Genomic DNA, 18,087 nt, shown 5'->3' on the forward strand with positions numbered 1-18,087 from the left:
AATTAATGGAGTTTTTTGTACATTGGAAATATGGATCTTGTCGATCCTGTTTTTGCTGGAAGATTAACACACTCACAGACACATGGGTCCCAGCACTTAAGAGACAAGACAGCTATGTAAAGGGATCACTGGAGTTTGATAAGGGTATTAGAGCCCCTGAAATATGAATTACGGTTGCAAGAGCATTTCTAATTCTCAAATGCTTGACTCTGCAACCTTGCTAAGGTTTTTTTCATGTAGATTTTAGATGGAGACCACTGGGAAGCAGCATGGTCCAGTGGATGGGGCACTGGACTGAGAGTCAAGGATAACTGGCTTCTATTTCTAACTCTGCTGTGTAATCAAGGGCATTTTCAATCCTTCCAACCCTTTGCCAGCGTTGTCTATTGAAATTTATCTCTTTGGGGCAAGGATTCTCTCTCATGCAGTTTGTAAGCACCTAGCTCATGAGGGGCCTGCTCTTGGCTGGGCTGCTAGGTGGTACTGGAATACAAGGAGTTGTAATATAAAAGCTTTTATAATTTTGCTCAAATACATTTTCAAGTGACATAAACACTAGAAATATAGGAAATAACTAGTTAAGGCAACATTAACTTCCAAGCCAAGCACAAGGCAGCAAGTGTACTCTCACACATCATCTTCGCTACACAGTCCTTTCACAGAACCACCCACAGCGTACACATCCCAGTCACAGACTGAACTCTGAGTTCAGCACAATGAGGTCACACAGCCATGCTGCCCACACCAGCTCTGCAGGCCCCGTGCTCAGCCAGACTCCCAATTTCATGCCTCCGACATCTCCCCACTCCCTTAACCCCTGCCAAAGTTTTAAACAACTTAGTTTTATCAATGTCCATTTTTATTAATATTTAACTATTAAAAATAAACATTAATTCCAGTGAATGGAGGATCACAGAGGCAGGGGACAGCAGCGGTAGTTAGGAACCAGGGAAGCCATGTCAGAGCACAGAAATAGCTTAACAGGCACGCTTAGTACCTCTGGCTTTTCTTTGGTGATATTCATTCAGTTATAGCAAACAGCACTGTGCTGCCCACAGCAAATCTTGATGGTTTGTATAAAAACAATCACGTTCTGTTACTTCCCTTCCCTGGCTTTGGTCCATCTCTAAACTTTGAGCTTCTCAGGGCAGGGACTCTCCTTCCTTCTTGAATATCTGGAAAGCACGTGGCACAGCGGGGTGCTCTCACGAACAAATGAATAAATACGTAACAGGGAACAACACCTTGTAGGTTAAACATAATTGCACATTTTAAACAGTGCCTCTAACAGAGACATGTGAGGGAGAAAGACACATACATAAAAGTTTGCAATTTGTTGGGACCCTGGTATTTCAGTTTGGGGGGAGGGGGAAATTGAGGCTGTTGGGGAAAAATCTTAGAGAAAAGTATTTCTAAGTGTTTCCACTGCAAGAGTGAGGAAATATTTTACCATAACAATATTACAGAAAATCCAGCTACCCCTGAAGAGTGTGTACTAGATCTGGAGACCCAAATCAGTCATTAACATGTGAGAGATACAGAGGGATCTGAGCCAAACTTCAGAGAGAAATCTTCACCCACCCTTTTCTAGAGAGCTGTGACCGACACTTCCACAAAATAAACTATCCCTAGCTGCCTTTCAGCATGATGGTTAATGCTACTTGTTTCAACAGTAACCTGAAAAGGAAAAAAACTGAGCTTGTGCCATTTTTTCCCCTTTATGACAGAGACAGGGGCCCAAAAAGGTTCTGTAAAAAATAAATAAAATAAAATTCTGCTTGTTTTTCCAGTACTTAAGGTCCTGTCAAGGCTAGAGAATTTTATGGTGACAGAGTAGCTTGTGTACATGATGACATCACAAAAAAACAGAGAAAAATTGTGCTGAAAGAGAAGATTTCTAATGTAGGTGGTTTTTGTTGTTTTTGCAAAAAGAACAGGAGTACTTGTGGCACCTTAGAGATTTGTTAGTCTCTAATGTGCCACAAGTACTCCTGTTCTTTTTGTGGATACAGACTAACACGGCTGCTACTCTGAAATTTGTTGTTTTTGTTAGTTTTATTTTACCTGATCTATTAAGGCACAAAGAGCTCAACAAAATACCTCTGAGGACTCCCACTGGTCCTCCAACAAAGCCATATTTCTTTATATTCATAATATTGCTAAGATTAAAAAAAGCTGGAAACAAATAAATGAGAACAAAACCGCTTTGGGCTGCTCCCTCCATCACACAAGAGCCCAAGTCCAATCCTTTCAAATCCCTTTGCAGGCCACCTGTAATTAAACTGCAAACAGGCTCCCTTTTGTGAGCCATTCCAGAAGCGGGTATATAGGAGAGATTTGAATTTGGTGATAAAAAGATCTTGGAAGGTTACAAAGTGCACTGGAGACAAAAAATGAGACAACTGCAGTGGGTGACATTGGCAGAACAGAGCGGTGTGGGAAGGGGACACGGACAGAAGCCAGTTCAGAAATGTAGGCAGTGTCAGCACTGAAAGTGCAGACAGGAAGTTGAAATGTGATGCACAGCACAATGGGAGGCAGAGAAGCAAATAAGGTGGAGTAGATGGGGTGAGATTGTGCTGTATGGTACAAAATAACTGTATTTGGGAGAGTTGCGTAGGGAAGACACTATATCTCCTGTCTCTGTCAGAGGTAAAGACAGAGACTGTAACAGAAGCCAAGGAGAGAGAGGTCCTTTTCAGCAGAAATTTGAAAGCCATGGAAACATGGCAAACCTTACATGACAAGTGTCAGTCACATCACTTAATGAATGACTGAAAGGCACTTAGATACTACGGCGATGAGGACAGGATAGGAACTAGAACTAGAAAAGAATAGAGTGAGGCAGTCTAGATGCCAGGAGCTGCAAAGGAGAAGGTGCTTGCATAAGGAGAGGCTAGAGCATGTGAAGGATAATGCATCAGCTTTGGCATCACTCTGTCAGACATGCTGTAGCAGGGAGAGGTGGTGCAGGAGGTGCCTGCTGCCATTGCTCGGATTGCAGATGTCATAAGACAACCCTTCAAGGGGCTGATCAAGATGGCACTTTTTACCACTCAGCTCAGATCATCTACAAAGTAAGATGCCTCTGTCCCTCACTATGCCTGAACACAGGCTTCCCTACGAAACAGAGGAGTTTTAGTAGAAAGAGAACATTAGCTGAGATACACCCACGGGGTGAAGCTTGCACCAGGCCTCTCACCTGGAGGGGGTCTGCCCACCTGTATCCCCCTCCCCAACACGGCCTCAGTCCCCCAGGAGGACGCACATAGCACCAATCCTACCTTTGAACTCTGAAGCCTCATGCTTAGTGTTTCTGCTCGGTACAGAGGGCAGGCCCAAATTACTGACAAGCAAAATAACATTGTTCAGAGTTTGTATCACAGCAGCACCCAGAGGCCCCAGCATCTGCTCCTGGGTTTATACAGTTAGGAGCCGCTGTGCTGCCCTCCTGTCTCTCCCTGGAGTTATCTTCTTTCATAAGCTATTAGGTCAATACCAAGTGCCAGACATTACAGGTCTCTCCTGCTGGTTTAACCCAGAACAGCCCTCTGGCCATTGGAACTCAGAACACATGGGTATGTCCACACAGCCCACGGCAGCAAATCCCAGAGCCCCAGTTGCCAGGCTCACACTAGGGCACTAAAAACAGCTGTGCAGACTGAGCCCACCCCCTTCCCCAGGCTACATCCACACAGCTAGCCTGAGCCTGGCTCCATGCTTGCTGCCACTCACTGTGTGGACATGTCCCCAAAGGATCAAAATCCCTAGGCCAGATGGCGCTCTGCCAAGAGTGCTCTGTACAGGAATGATAAAGGCGGTGCTCTGCAGCATTAATGGCTTTACCTGACAGCTGGGCCATATGCCCATAGTATTTACAAGGCAGGGTGTATGCTGCAGATGGAGGAACAGTGACAATACTGTCCAAAGCAGCAGTCGCAGACTTGGACATTGCTCAGCCCAGTCTCTCTTAATTGTGGACACAACTGAGGTCATTTATACGTGTATGTCTCTGGGCAGCAAGTTGTGGGTGCAGAGAGGCCAGGTTTTAAAATCAGGCCTATATCGTTAGCCCTACAAACTGAATGTTCCTCTCACTGTCCTGCCTGTTCAACAGCTATACTACTTCTGACACCGTCACCACATCAGCGATGTTCCCCAGATCCCCAGAATTTACTCTGCCAGACCTACCAGTAGCACAGGCAGATCTGGCACAGCGCATCATTAAATCAGAGCTTCCATGTACCTGTAATCCCAATTCCAGCCTTCCCAACAAACGAAGATGGGCATTAACTGTGCAGTTAGTATGCCAGGCCCCTTGGGAGCAGTAGCCATGAGACACTTGGAGGGTGACATCCTGACCCCACTGAAGTCAATTGAAATTTTGCCATTGATTTCAAAAGAGCCAGGATTTCACCCAGAAACTGCATCTGTGTGACTCATGCCGACATACTAAACCCCCAAGCATAATCTCTGCATGCCTTAGCTTCACCCACCCTTGCTGCTGGACCCATATCACAGATGTAATAGTGATTACATAATAGCTGAGTAATAGTGATTATAGTATAATTAAATGTAACACCTTTGTATGGAGGGATACCACCAAAACCCACACCACAGTAATATTTCACTTTAAAAAGGGGAACTACACAAAACTGAGGATGCTTGTTAGATGGAAATTAAAAAGAGCTGTGACATGGGTTAAACGCCAGCAAGCATGGGGACTATTTAAAAACAACATAACAGAGGCTCAGACGAAATGTATACCCCAAATCAGAAAAACAATGAGAGGACCAAAAGAACACCACCAGGGCTAGAAAGCAGAGCAATGGAGGCCATCAACAGCAAAAAAGCATCCTATAAAATTTGAAAGTCAAATCTTAGTGCGGATAACAGGAAGGTGCACAAACTCTGGTGAGTTAAGTGTAAAAGTATAATAAGGCAGGCAAAGAAAGAATTTGAGAAGCAACATGGTAAAGGTGCAAAAATTAACAGTAAGAATTTTTTAAGTACATGAGAAGCAGGAAGTCTGTCAAACAGACAGTAGCGTGACTAGATGACCAAAATGCTAAAGGATCACTCAAGGAAGACAAGGCCATTGCAGAGAAGCTAAACGAATTCTTTGCATTTGTCTTCACGGCGGAGGATGTGGGGAAGACACATATCAAAGATATTCTTTTTGGGTGACAGATCTGAAGTACTGTTCCAAACTGATATGTCAATAGAAGATATTTTAGAACAAACTGATAAATTAAGCACTAATACATCACCAGGACCAGATGGAAGTCACCCAAGAGTTCTGAAGGAACTCAAATATGAAATCGCACATCTATTAACTCTAGGATGCAACCCATCACTGGAATAAGTCATTGTACCAGATCAGGGCTGGCTTTATGACCCACGGGGCCCGATTCCAATACCTGGCGGTTGTCCGGGTCTTCTGCAGCACTCTGGTGGCGGGAGGTCCGCTCCAGGTCTTCCGCGGCACCGAAGCACCCCCTGCCACTGAAATGCCGCCGAAGACCCCCAGAGCGGGGCCCTCTTAGGTGCGGGCGTGGGGCCCTCTTAGGCGCAGGGCCCGATTCCGGGGAACATCGATTTTTTAAAAAGGGCTCCAGATGTGATCCTGGCAATTACAGGACGCAAGCCTAACTTTACTATAGTTTCTACCAATTTACCTGGTACTGAAGTACAGAATTATCGACATATAGATCGGGGAGGGCAAACTATGGCCTGGATCCGGCCCATCAGGGCTTTCAATCCAGCCCACGGGATTGCCAGACCTGTGGCGCAGCAGGGCTAAGGCAGGCTCCCTGCCTGCCCTGGCCCCACGTTGCTCCTGGAAGCAGCCACCATGTCCCTATGGCCCCTGGCAAGGAAGGGGAGAAAGGGCTCCATGCCCTACCCTTCCCTGCAGGCACCACTCCCCGCAGCTCCCATTGGTCAGGAATGGGGAACCACAGCCAATGGGAGCTTTGGGGTGGTACCCACAGGCGAGGGCAGCGCACAGCCAAGCCGCCTGCCCCAGTCCCACCCCTAGGAGCCACTGCTGGACATGTGGGCCACTTCTGGGAGTGGCATGGGGCCAGGGCAGGAAGGGACCCTTTCTTAACCCTGCTGCACAACTGCTGCCACCCTGGAGCCGCTCAATGTAAGCAGTGCCAGGCCGGAGCCCACACCCTAAACCTCTCCTGCACCCCACACGTCAACCCTCTGCCTTGAGCCCCTGCCACTCCCCTCCTGCAGCCCAACCCCCTGCCCTGAGCCCACTTCTGCACCCCAACCCCTTGCCCTGAGCCCCTTCTTGCACACCTCACCCCTTCCCCAACCCCCTTCTCCAGCCCTACATTCATGGCCCTGTATACAATTACCCCACCCACATGTGGCCCTCAATTAATTGATAAACTCAACATTAACAAGTCACCGGGACCAGATGGCATTCACCCAAGAGTTCTGAAAGAACTCAAATGTGAAGTTGCGGAACTATTAACTAGGTTTTGTAACCTGTCCTTTAAATCGGCTTTGGTACCTAATGACTGGAAGTTAGCTAATGTAACGTCGATATTTAAAAAGGGCTCTAGAGGTGATCCCGGCAATTACAGACCGGTAAGTCTAACGTCGGTACCGGGCAAATTAGTCGAAACAATAGTTAAGAATAAAATTGTCAAGACACATAGAAAAACAAACTGTTGAGCAATAGTCAACATGGTTTCTGTAAAGGGAAATCGTGTCTTACTAATCTATTACAGTTCTTTGAAGGGGTCAAACAAATATGTGGACAAGGGGGATCCAGTGGACATAGTATACTTAGATTTCCAGAAAGCCTTTGACAAGGTCCCTCACCAAAGGCTCTTACGTAAATTAAGCTGTCATGGGATAAAAGGGAAGGTCCTTTCATGGACTGAGAACTGGTTAAAAGACAGGGAACAAAGGGTAGGAATTAATGGTAAATTCTCAGAATGGAGAGGGGTAACTAGTGGTGTTCCCCGAGGGTCAGTCCTAGGACCAATCCTATTCAATTTATTCATAAATGATCTGGAGAAAGGGGTAAACAGTGAGGTGGCAAAGTTTGCAGATGATACTAAACTACTCAAGATAGTTAAGACCAAAGCAGATTGTGAAGAACTTCAAAAAGATCTCACAAAACTAAGTGATTGGGCAACAAAATGGCAAATGAAATTTAATGTGGATAAATGTAAAGTAACGCACATTGGAAAAAATAACCCCAACTATACATACAATATGATGGGGACTAATTTAGCTACAACGAGTCAGGAAAAAGATCTTGGCATCATCGTGGATAGTTCTCTGAAGATGTCCACGCAGTGCGCAGAGGCAGTCAAAAAAGCAAACAGGATGTTAGGAATCATTAAAAAGGGGATAGAGAATAAGACGGAAAATATATTATTGCCCTTATATAAATCCATGGTATGCCCACATCTCAAATACTGTGTACAGATGTGGTCTCCTCATCTCAAAAAAGATATATCGGCACTAGAAAAGGTTCAGAAAAGGGCAACTAAAATGGCTTGGAGAGGGTCCCATACCAGGAAAAATTAAAGAGGCTAGGCCTCTTCAGCTTGGAAAAGAGGAGACTAAGGGGGGGGATATGATAGAGATATATAAAATCATGAGTGATGTGGAGAAAGTGGATAAGGAAAAGTTATTTACTTATTCCCATAATACAAGAATTAGGGGTCACCAAATGAAATTAATAGGTAGCAGGTTTAAAACAAATAAAAGGAAGTTCTTCTTCACACAGCGCACAGTCAACTTGTGGAACTCCTTACCTGAGGAGGTTGTGAAGGCTGGGACTATAATGATGTTTAAAAGGGAACTGGATAAATTCATGGTGGCTAAGTCCATAAATGGCTATTAGCCAGGAAGGGTAAAGAATGGTGTCCCTAGCCTCTGTTCATCAGAGGATGGAGATGGATGGCGGGAGAGAGATCACTTGATCATTGTCTGTTAGCTTCACTCCCTCTGGGGCACCTGGCATTGGCCACTGTCGGTAGACAGATACTGAGCTAGAGGGACCTTTGGTCTGACCCGGTACAGCCGTTCTTATCTTCTTAAGTTTGCCCACCTCTGATATAGATAAATACAATTTGTTGGATGAAAAGTCAACATGGCTTCTGTAAAGGGAAATCATGGCTCACCAATCTATTAGAATTATTTGAGGTGTCAACAAGAATGTGGATAAGGATAATCCAGTTGATATAGTGTACACGGATTTTCGGAAAGCCTCTAACAAGGTCCCTCACTGAAGGCTCTTAAGAAAACTAAGTGGTCATGAGACGACGGGGAAGGTTCTCTCATGGATCAGTAACTGGTTAAAAGACAGAAAACAATGGTCATTTTTCACAATGGCAAGAGGTAAACAACAGGGTCCCCCAAGGATCTGTACTGGGACCTCTGCTGTTCAAGATATTCATTAATGATCTGAAAAAGGGAGGTAAACAGTGAAGAGACAAGTTTGCAAATGATACAGTATTATTCAGGATTGGAGTGACCTTTGGATTGAACTAAGAATTACAAAACTGGGTGACTGAGCAACAAAAAGGCAGATCAAATACCACATCGATAAGTGCAAAGTAATGCACATTGAAAAAAACTAATACCAACTACACATATATAATGATGGGATCTAAATTAGCTGTTACCACTCAAGTAAAAGTCTTGGAGTCACTATGGATAGTTCTCTGACAACTTCAGCTCAAAGAGCAGCAGAGGTCATATGGTTAACAGACGGTTAGGAACTATTAAGAAAGGTATATGTGAAAGAAAACGTAAAGTCAAATGAAGTAAAAATCTTAAATGAACCAAACTGTACCATAGAATCTCTATGGATAGTAATTCCAGTCTTGAATAATAAGAACAAACAAGTAGGGATATACTACCGACCCCCCGGTCAGGATGGTGTTAGTGACTGTGAAATGCTCAGGGAGATTAGAGAGCCTATAAAAATAAAAAACTCAATAATAATGGGGGATTTCAACTATCCCCATATTGACTGGGTACATGTCACCTCAGGTCAGGATGCAGAGATAAATGACTGCTTCTTGGAGGCAGGCAGCTAGTCCTGGAACCCCCAAGGAGAGAGGCAATTCTTGGTTTAGTCCTAAGTTGTGAAAGAGGTGAATATAGGTGAACCGCTTGGTAATAGTGACCATAATATAATTAAAGTTAACATCCCAGTAGTGGGGAAAACATCACAGCAGCCCACCACAGTAGCATTTAATTTCAGAAAGGAGAACTACACAAAAAGGAGGATGTTAGTAAAACAGAAATTGAAGGGTAGTGTCAAAAGTGAAATCCCTGCAAGCTGCATGGGAAATTTTTAAAGATACCATAATAGAGGCTCAACTTAAACGTATACCCCAAATTAAAAAATACAGTAAGAGAAACAAAAAAATGCCACCATGGCTAAACAACAAAGTAAAAGAAGGAATGAGAGGCAAAAAGGCATCCTTTAAAAAGTGGAAATTAAATCATAGTGAGGAAAATAGAAAGGAGCATAAACTCTGGCAAGTGAAGTGTAAAAATATAATTGGGAAGGCCAAAAAAGAATTTCAAGAACAGCTAGCCAAAAACTGAAAAAGTAATAGCAAAAAAACATTTAAGTACATCAGAGGCAGGAAGCCTGCTAAACAACTAGGAGGGCCAGTGGATGATCAAGATGCTAAAGAAGCACACAAGGACAATAAGGCCATTGAGGAAAAACTAAATTAAATCTTTGCATTGGTCATCAAGGCTGAGAATACGAGGGGGATTCCCAAACCTGAGCTTCTCTTTTTAGGTGACAAATCTGAGGAACTGTCCCAGATTGAGGTGTCTTTAGAGGAGGTTTTGGAACAAACTGATAAACAATAATAAGTCACCAGAACCTGATGGCATTCAACAAAGAGTTCTGAAGGAACTCAGATGTGAAATTGCAGAACTACTAACTGTGGTATGTAACCTATCATTTAAATCCCCCTCTGTACCAGATGATGGAGGACAGCTAATGTGACGCCAATATTTTAAAAAGGTTCCAGTGATAATCCTGGCAATTACAGGCTGGTAAACCTAACTTCAGTACTGGGCAAACTGGTTGAAACTGTAGTAAAGAACAGAATTGTCAGACACATAGATGAACACCATATGTTAGGAAAGAGTCAACATGGTTTTTGTAAAGGGAAATCATGCCTCACCAATCTATTAGAATTCTTTGAGGGGGTCAACAAGCATGTGGACAAGGGGAATCCAGTGGATATAGTGGACTTAGATTTTCAGGAAGCCTTTGACAAGGAACCTCACCAAAGGCTTTTAAGCAAAGTAAGCAGACATGGAATAAGAGGGAAGGTCCTCTGAGGAATCAGCAACTGGTTAAAAGATAGGAAACAAAAGGTATGAATAAACGTGAGTTTAGAGAGAGGTAAATAGTGGTGACTCCCAGGAGCCTGTACTGGGACTAGTACCATTCAACATATTCATAAATAACCTGGAAAAAGGGGTAAACAGTGAGGTGGCATAATTTGCAGATGATACAAAACTACTCAAGTACCCAAAGCAGACTGAGAAGAGTTACAAAGGGATCTCACAAAACTGGGTGACTGAGCAACAAAATGGCAAATGAAATTCAGTGTTCAGAAATGCAAAGTAATGCACACTGGAAATCATAATCCCAACTATACAAATAAAATGATGGGGTCTAAATTAGCTGTTACCACTCAAGAAAGAGATCTTGGAGTCATTGTCGATAATTCTCTGAAAACATCTACTCAATTTGCAGCAGTTGTCAAAAAAGTGAACAGAAAGTTGGGAATCATTCAGAAAGGAATAGATAGCAAGACAGAAAATATCATGTTGCCTCTATATAAATCCATGATATGCCCACATCTTGAATAGTGCATACAGATCTGGTCACCCCCATCTCAAAAAAAGATATATTAGAATTGGAAAAGGTTCAGAGAAGGACAACAAAGATGATCAAGAGCATGGAATGGCTTTTAAAGGAGGAGAGACTATGTGGAAAAAGTGACTACAGATGTGTTATTTACCCATAGGAACATAAGAACGGCCATACTGGGTCAGACCAAAGGTCTATCTAGCCCCGTATCCTGTCTGCCAATAGTGGCCAATGCCAGGTGCCCCAGACAGAATGAACAGAACAGGTAATCATCAAGTGATCCATTCCCTGTCACCCATTCCCAGCTTCTGGCAAACAGAGGCTAGGGACACCATCCCTGCCCATCCTGGCTAATAGCCATTGATGGACCTGTCCTCCATTAATGTATCTAGTTCTTTTTTGACCCTGTTATAGTCTTGACCCTTTCCCAAAATACAAAAACCAGGGGTCACCCAATGAAATTAAAGGCAGCAGATTTAATACATATAAGAGAAAATACTTTTTCACACAATGCACAGTTATCAAGTGAAACTCATTGCCATGGGATGATGTGATGGTCAAAAGTATAACTGGGTTTAAAAAGGAATTAGATTAGTTCCTGAAGGATAGATCCTTCAGTGGCTGTTAGCCAAGACGGTCAGGGATGAACCCCATGCTTGAGGTGAAACCTGACTGCCAGGAGCTAGGAGGGAGTGGATCGCTTCAATTGCCCTGTTCTATACACTCCCCCTGAAACCCTAGCATTGGCCACTGTCAGAAGACAGGACACTGGGCTAGATGGACTATTGGTCTGACCCAGTGTGGCCATTCTTACGCTTTTACATAGCAGTGAGCCAACACGATGCTCCAATCACTGTTATTTTTATTAACATGATGGAAGCAGCAGCATCCTGTGCAGTCCTACATGTAATGCACTCCACTGCACTACAGGGCTAGCCCCCAGGGTCGATCACAATCTGACACAGTGCACTCTTGCTGCAGCCTTTCACACAACCCAATGCACTATGCTACCGTGGCTAATCCCAAACACAGTGAGAGCCCCGACAGCATTCCCAGAGGCCAGACCTTTCACACTTTGGCAAAACACAGTTTTCAAGCCAATCAAGTTTTCTTGAGAACTGGAAGGAGTGTTACACCATGGTAGCGGTAACGGGCAGACAGTGGGTCGGGTGGGACAGGAGGGTCAGGGCAGAGAGAGAGGAGAGATGGGGGAGCAGGGGCATGAGGGGCACGGAGCAGGGGAGATGGAGTGCTGTGAGAAGCAGGAGATTTCATGGGCAGAGGGAGAGGGATGTCAGAGGCACACAGGGAGAAACAAGGGGTGCTATGGGCAGGAGAGGGAGATGTCATGGGGAGCAGAGGCACAGAGCACAGGGAATAGGGAAAGCTGGAGGCAGGAGGACAGGGTGTCGGGGCAGAGCAGAGGGGACGGGGTGGGTACTCTGCATGGGGAGTCGGGGGATGAGGATGTGGGGACAGAAGTGTGGAGTTGTGGGGGGCAGAGGGATGAAGTCAGGGTGTCAGCAGAAATCAGGGTGGGTGCTCTGCATGGGGAGAGAGGGAATGGGGCTGTCAGGGGCAGTGGGTGGATGTGGGGGTGAGTTTCCTGCATGCAGAGCAGAGGGAGTCAGGTGCCTGAGGGGTAGTCAGAGTGGGTGTTCTGCGTGGGAGTAGGGCACTGGTGATGCCAGGGGCTGGGTGGGAAGACAGGGTGTCAGGGGGATACAGGGTATTCTGCATGGGCTTGTCAAGGTGGGGGGAAGAAGACTGAGTGTGAGGGGGTGGGTGCTCTGTGTGGGGAGCAGGAAGGGGGGCATCGGGGCAGAAGGGTGCTCTGTGTGGGGAGCGGGGTGTTGGGGCAGAGGGCAATGCGGGGTACTAGAGCAGAGAAGGGAGGGGAGAGTCGGGGCAGGAAGGGCGATGAGGGATGTAGGGGGTGGGGCAGAGAGGGGTTTCAGGGGCAGGGGGCAATGGAGCGGTGTTGGCAGACTGAGGGGCGATGGAGGGGGTGCTAAAAGAGAGGGGGAATGGGGGTTGGGGTAATGGAAGATGGTAGAGGAGGACTAGAAGGTGTCAGGGTGCTGGAGATTTGAGAGGGGGCAATGGCAGGTGCCAGGGGGTCTCCGGGTGGAGGAGTGACCAGGGGAGATGAAGGGGTCTGAGCACCAGGGAGCTATGGGTGGGCATTCAGGAGTGGTCTCTCGGTCCTGGGGGGCCATGAGGGTGTCAGGGGAGTCTTGGGGAACAGCAGGGGGAGAAGGGGTTCCAGGAGGGATAGATGGGGTATCAGCAGGAGGTGGGGATCTCTGGGCAGAGGGGGCCTCGGGGGGCCATAGGGGGCTCAGGGTACGAGGGGCATTGGGGTAGTTGGGGGCCAGGAGGGAAGGGGGCCATGGGGGGGTTCAGAGCACAAGGGGGGCAGGGCAGGGGGTGCCAGGAGGGATGGGGGGCTCAGAGCACGAGGGGTGTCGAGGCAAGGGGTGCCAGAGACCATGGGGGGCTATGGGGGGGCTCGGGGTACAAGGGGGATGAGGGTAAGGGGTGCCGGGTGCCATGAGAATGGCTCAGGGCGCAAGGGGGGCAGGGCAGGGGGTACCGGGAGGGATGGGGGCTCTGTGGGGGGCCATGAGGGGGGGCCAGGGCGTGAGGGGAATCGGGGGGCGGGGGTGCCGGGAGGGATGAGGGTTTCGGCGGGAACGGGAGGCAATGGGGGGCGGGGGGGGCCGGGAGGGATGTGGGGTCAGCGGCAATGGGGAGCCATGAGGGGGGCTCTCGGGGCCCTGAGGCGGGGGCTCTGGGCGCCGCGGGGCGCTCGCTCTGCGGGAGCGGCTGAGGCCCGGCAGGCCCAGGCCGGAGGCCCGTCTCTCCCCCGGGTAGCTGCTGCCGGCCCGGCCCGGCCCGGCCCCCGTTCCTACCTGCTCCCCGGGCCGAACCGGCCCCGCGCGGCTGCTCCAGCCCCTCCACGTCCCGCTACCGCGGCCGCCTCCGCCCCCGGCCGAAGCCCCGCCCGCCCGAGTCACCGGCCCGGCCCGGCCCCGCCCCGCCCGAGAGAGCCGGGAGCCGGGGCCCGCGGGCGCTGGGTTAGACCGGAACGGGCCCTTCTGGACGCTCCCCCGCCCCGCCCTGCGCGGCCCCCCGGGACACCGACAAGGGCCAGACACGGGGACACAGGGCAACGCACAGAGACATGGGGACATGGCACCGGCCGGGACACAGACACCCCCGCACAGAGACATGGCACCGGCCGGGACACAGACCCCCCCCCCCCGCACAGGGACAGGGACACCCCGCTGGGACACAAACCCCCCCGCACAGGGACATGGCACCGGCCGGGACACAGACCCCCCCACACAGGGACAGGGACACAGGACACCCCCTCCCCAAGAGACGAGGGACACCTTGCCAGGACACAGACACCCCCGCACAGACCCAGAGACACAGGACACCCCCTCCCCAAGAGACGGGGGACACCCCACAGGGGCACAGACCCAGAGACAGGGACACAGGACAGCCCCTCCCCAAGAGATGGGGACACCCCACAAGGACACAGACACCCCCACACAGACCCAGCGACGGACACAGGACACCCCCTGCCCAAGAGATGGGGACACCCCACAGGAGCACAGACCCAGAGACAGAGACACAGGACAGCCCCTCCGCAAGAGACGGGGGACACCCCGCTGGGGCACGGACACCCCGCCCAGACCAGAGACACAGGACAGCCCCTCCCCAAGAGACGAGGGACACCCTGCCGGGACACAGACACCCCCCACACCAGCCCAGGGACACAAGGCACCCTCTCCCCAAGAGATGGGGGACACCCCACAAGGACACAGACAGCCCCACACAGACCCAGCGACGGACGCAGAACACCCCCTGCCCAAGAGATGGGGACACCCCACAGGAGCACAGACCCAGAGACAGGGACACAGGACAGCCCCTCCGCAAGAGACGGGGGACACCCTGCCGGGACACAGATACCCCCGCACAGACCTAGAGACAGGAGAGACAGACACGGGACACTGCACATGCAGCATGGGATACCCCCCACATGGACATGGGGACACATGGCATAGAACATCCAACATGGGGACAAGGACATGGACATGGGGATGCTGACAAAGGGATACCCTGCACGGACACAAAGAAGTGGACACAACGCCCTCCTCCCCCCACACACACGGATACAGGGACACCCCTCATGGACATGGACACAGGACAGCCTGCCTGGACACAGGACGCTCTGCACAGATACAGGGATATGATCCCAGATATAGGGACACCTCATAGAGTCACACCACTCCCAGACATGGATGCTCACAGACAAGGATGCACATGGCCATGGGACACAGTGACACCCTACACAGGACACAGGCTCATGACATGCAGCCCCCTGCATGGGGATGGCATAGGGCACAAACCTACTTCCCCACTCCCCCAACAGCACAAGGACACACACCACATAGGCAGGGGGACACAGAGCCTCTGTCACCATACAGCTGACACAGTGCCAGACAGCCATATGGACACAAACATCTACCATGCACCTGACATGGGGAAACTGATCCATGGTGATCCTTAGGGGAAAGGTGGATGATGCATCCTGGCTCCAGCAGTGTTGCAAGCTTGGGGGGAGTGTGTCTCACTCACATGCTTTGTTGTGGGCTGCACTTGGCATTGTCCCATCTACCTTGACAGTGGAACTGGTCCCAGACCTAGCACAGATGACCCACTGCAGCAACAGGTCATGGCTTGGCACAGACCAGTGTGAGATTCAGTCACTTCCCAAAGGTGACCCACCAGGCCTCTCACTCCTGCAATCAATCTTGGCTCCTTTTAAATTGAACCTTTGGCTTCAGGAACAGCCGCTGTCCAGCCCTGCTGTTTTGTTTCAGTTCAGTAACATCCTCACCCTCTGGCTGAGTGCTGCCCCTGCGTAGCTGAGACGGATCCCAGAACTCAGCGTTCCACACTATTCCCTTCCCCTGGAAGCTTCTACGCTACAATTAAACACCCAGGGCTGGCCTGTGTCATTTGACACAGGCTTGCAGGGCTGTAAGATTCCAGGTAGACGCTCAGGCTCGGGCTGGAGCCCTAGCTTTGACAGGCTATCAGGAGAAAGGATGCCAGAGCCTGGGTTCTCACCCACAGAAGTTGGTCCAATAAAGACATTATCTGAAGGAATGTTCAGCTATGTGGCAGGCGGCCACCATTTTGTTACACTATATAACAATACGGAAAATACAAAGAATAAGGGAGATAAAGAGGGGCTGTATGTGCAGACAGCACATCGTAGCAATGGATAACAGTACCAATAGATAAACATATACACAAACACCAAACTCTGTATCCACTCATGGAAAGAAGGGTCCTTTCTGGGAACTAACCGTCATAACATTTCCTTAGTTCCAAGTGCTTCCTTGCATCCTGCCTTGGCTCCTACTGGATTGCAGCCTATAGCTAAGGCTAAGATTTTTTCATGGAAATCGCGGAAGTCACGGAATCCGTGACTTCCAGCAAGCTCCATGAATTCAGCCCTGGTGGCCAGGAGCTGCAAGGTCACACCACTGCCACAGCTCCTGGCCGCTGTGGGCAGCAGCCACCCCCCTGCCCCAGCTTCCATCTGCCATGGGGCCCCCCAGTACTCAGGGGCAGCAGGAGACCCTGAAGCTCCAAGCCCCCATGCGTGGTGGGGACCCCCAGAGCTCAAGAGTGGTCCCTGCAGCTGCCCAACCTCTGCAGGTGGTTTGGGGACCCCTCAGCTGAGCACCCCATTTTGTCAGGGATATTTTCAGTAAAAGTCACAGATTTCTGTGAATTTTTCTTTATTGCCCATGACCTGTCAGTGACTTACTAAAGATATCCATAACAAAATCTTAGCCTTACCTATAGTTAATTATACCAACGAGCAACTCACAATTCAGAAGTGTCTTCCAGCTTCTCTGCTCCTTGCTCATACTGTAATCATCCTCCTCGCCCCTGAGAGAGGAAAGGGTGCAGTCACACAGGCAGACATCCTGCTTCTCGTACTTCCATTCGTTATTATTCACCTCAATAGCTCTGGCTTCTCTGCTCTTCTCTTTGCCCTGTCGGTTCCCAATTCACTCCTTACCTAACTTTGGTCCCAACCTCTCCAGTCTTCAAAGAAGAGTTTCAAGTTTAAAGAATACTTTTATATTTTTAGCCCTAAGGAATTCTCAGCTGCTTCCTTTTCTCCCTCACCACGCGGATTTCACTCACATCTCTGTTTGACTTTTCCTAACCCCCGTGTTGCCCATGAATGCCACTGCCCTGATGTCTTTCACATCCTCCAGGGCCATCTCAGTGATTCAGCCACTCCCCTGAGGCCATCTTTGCTGTAATCTACAGCCAGGCAGCCTTCATTTCCTTTTACCTCAGCTATTTGAAACTCCCTCCACTATGGCCCACCAAGTCCACAGAAAACAGCATGTGTCACATGTACAGAGCAGCAAATCCACAGTCTCAGCTGAAATAATTCTCCCTCTCTCTCATACAGCTCCCAATTTCTCATGCAGGGAGAGCTCCCAACCTGAAATATTGATCCTCCCTTCAGAAAGGTTGTGGGGTGAATTAGCTACAGCACTTGGAAGATGTGAAGTGTTACCAGAGCTATTGCTATTATTAATTAATTAATAATTATTAAAAGACCCTGACCCAAATAGATCCAACACTATTAACTTTTTTAACTGGAACTGCCTCTCAAAATTAGTGGAAACCCTTGTGCTGTATATGGGGTGATCAGATAGCAAGTGTGAAAAATTGGGATGGGGTGGAGGGGCAATAGACGCCTATATAAGACAAAGCCCTGAATATCAGGATGGACCCTGATCGGGACAGCTGGTCACCTTAGCTGTATACATTTAGCAGTGTCATTTCTAGCACACACTTCTTCCAGCGCATTGAGGCTATGTGAGAACAGGTTTAAATGAGCAATGGCTAAACGCAATGGAAACATGTTGTAACCATTTTTTACCACACATGGATAACTCAAAAAAAGCCAAAAGGATCTCTGCCAAACTGTCCACACACAAAATATTCCTCACTGGGCTGAGAATGAACAGGAGGAATTCCAGTTCTGAGGCAGATTCCATCAGAAAATTACACGCTCATGGGAAATTCTACAATGAAAGGGCCTCTGTACCCAGAACTATAGTACTACAGGCATCTCTACCTAG

At 48.6% G+C, this 18,087-nt stretch overlaps 2 protein-coding genes across 2 annotated transcripts in view; one reads left to right on the plus strand and one right to left on the minus strand.

Annotated features, from left to right (window-relative positions):
• The window catches only part of DNMBP (dynamin binding protein), a 78,282-nt gene extending 61,406 nt beyond the window's left edge, over positions 1 to 16,876 (minus strand). The window contains exon 1 of the mRNA XM_050958761.1: positions 16,809 to 16,876. The gene's annotated coding sequence lies outside the window, so the exon portion shown is untranslated. The remainder of the gene's footprint in view (positions 1 to 16,808) is intronic.
• The window catches only part of ABCC2 (ATP binding cassette subfamily C member 2), a 529,482-nt gene that overhangs the window by 118,919 nt on the left and 392,476 nt on the right, over positions 1 to 18,087 (plus strand). The gene's annotated exons all lie outside the window — the stretch shown is intronic.

This window comes from Gopherus flavomarginatus, chromosome 6 (assembly GCF_025201925.1).
Source record: "Gopherus flavomarginatus isolate rGopFla2 chromosome 6, rGopFla2.mat.asm, whole genome shotgun sequence".
Lineage (NCBI taxonomy): Eukaryota > Metazoa > Chordata > Testudines > Testudinidae > Gopherus > Gopherus flavomarginatus.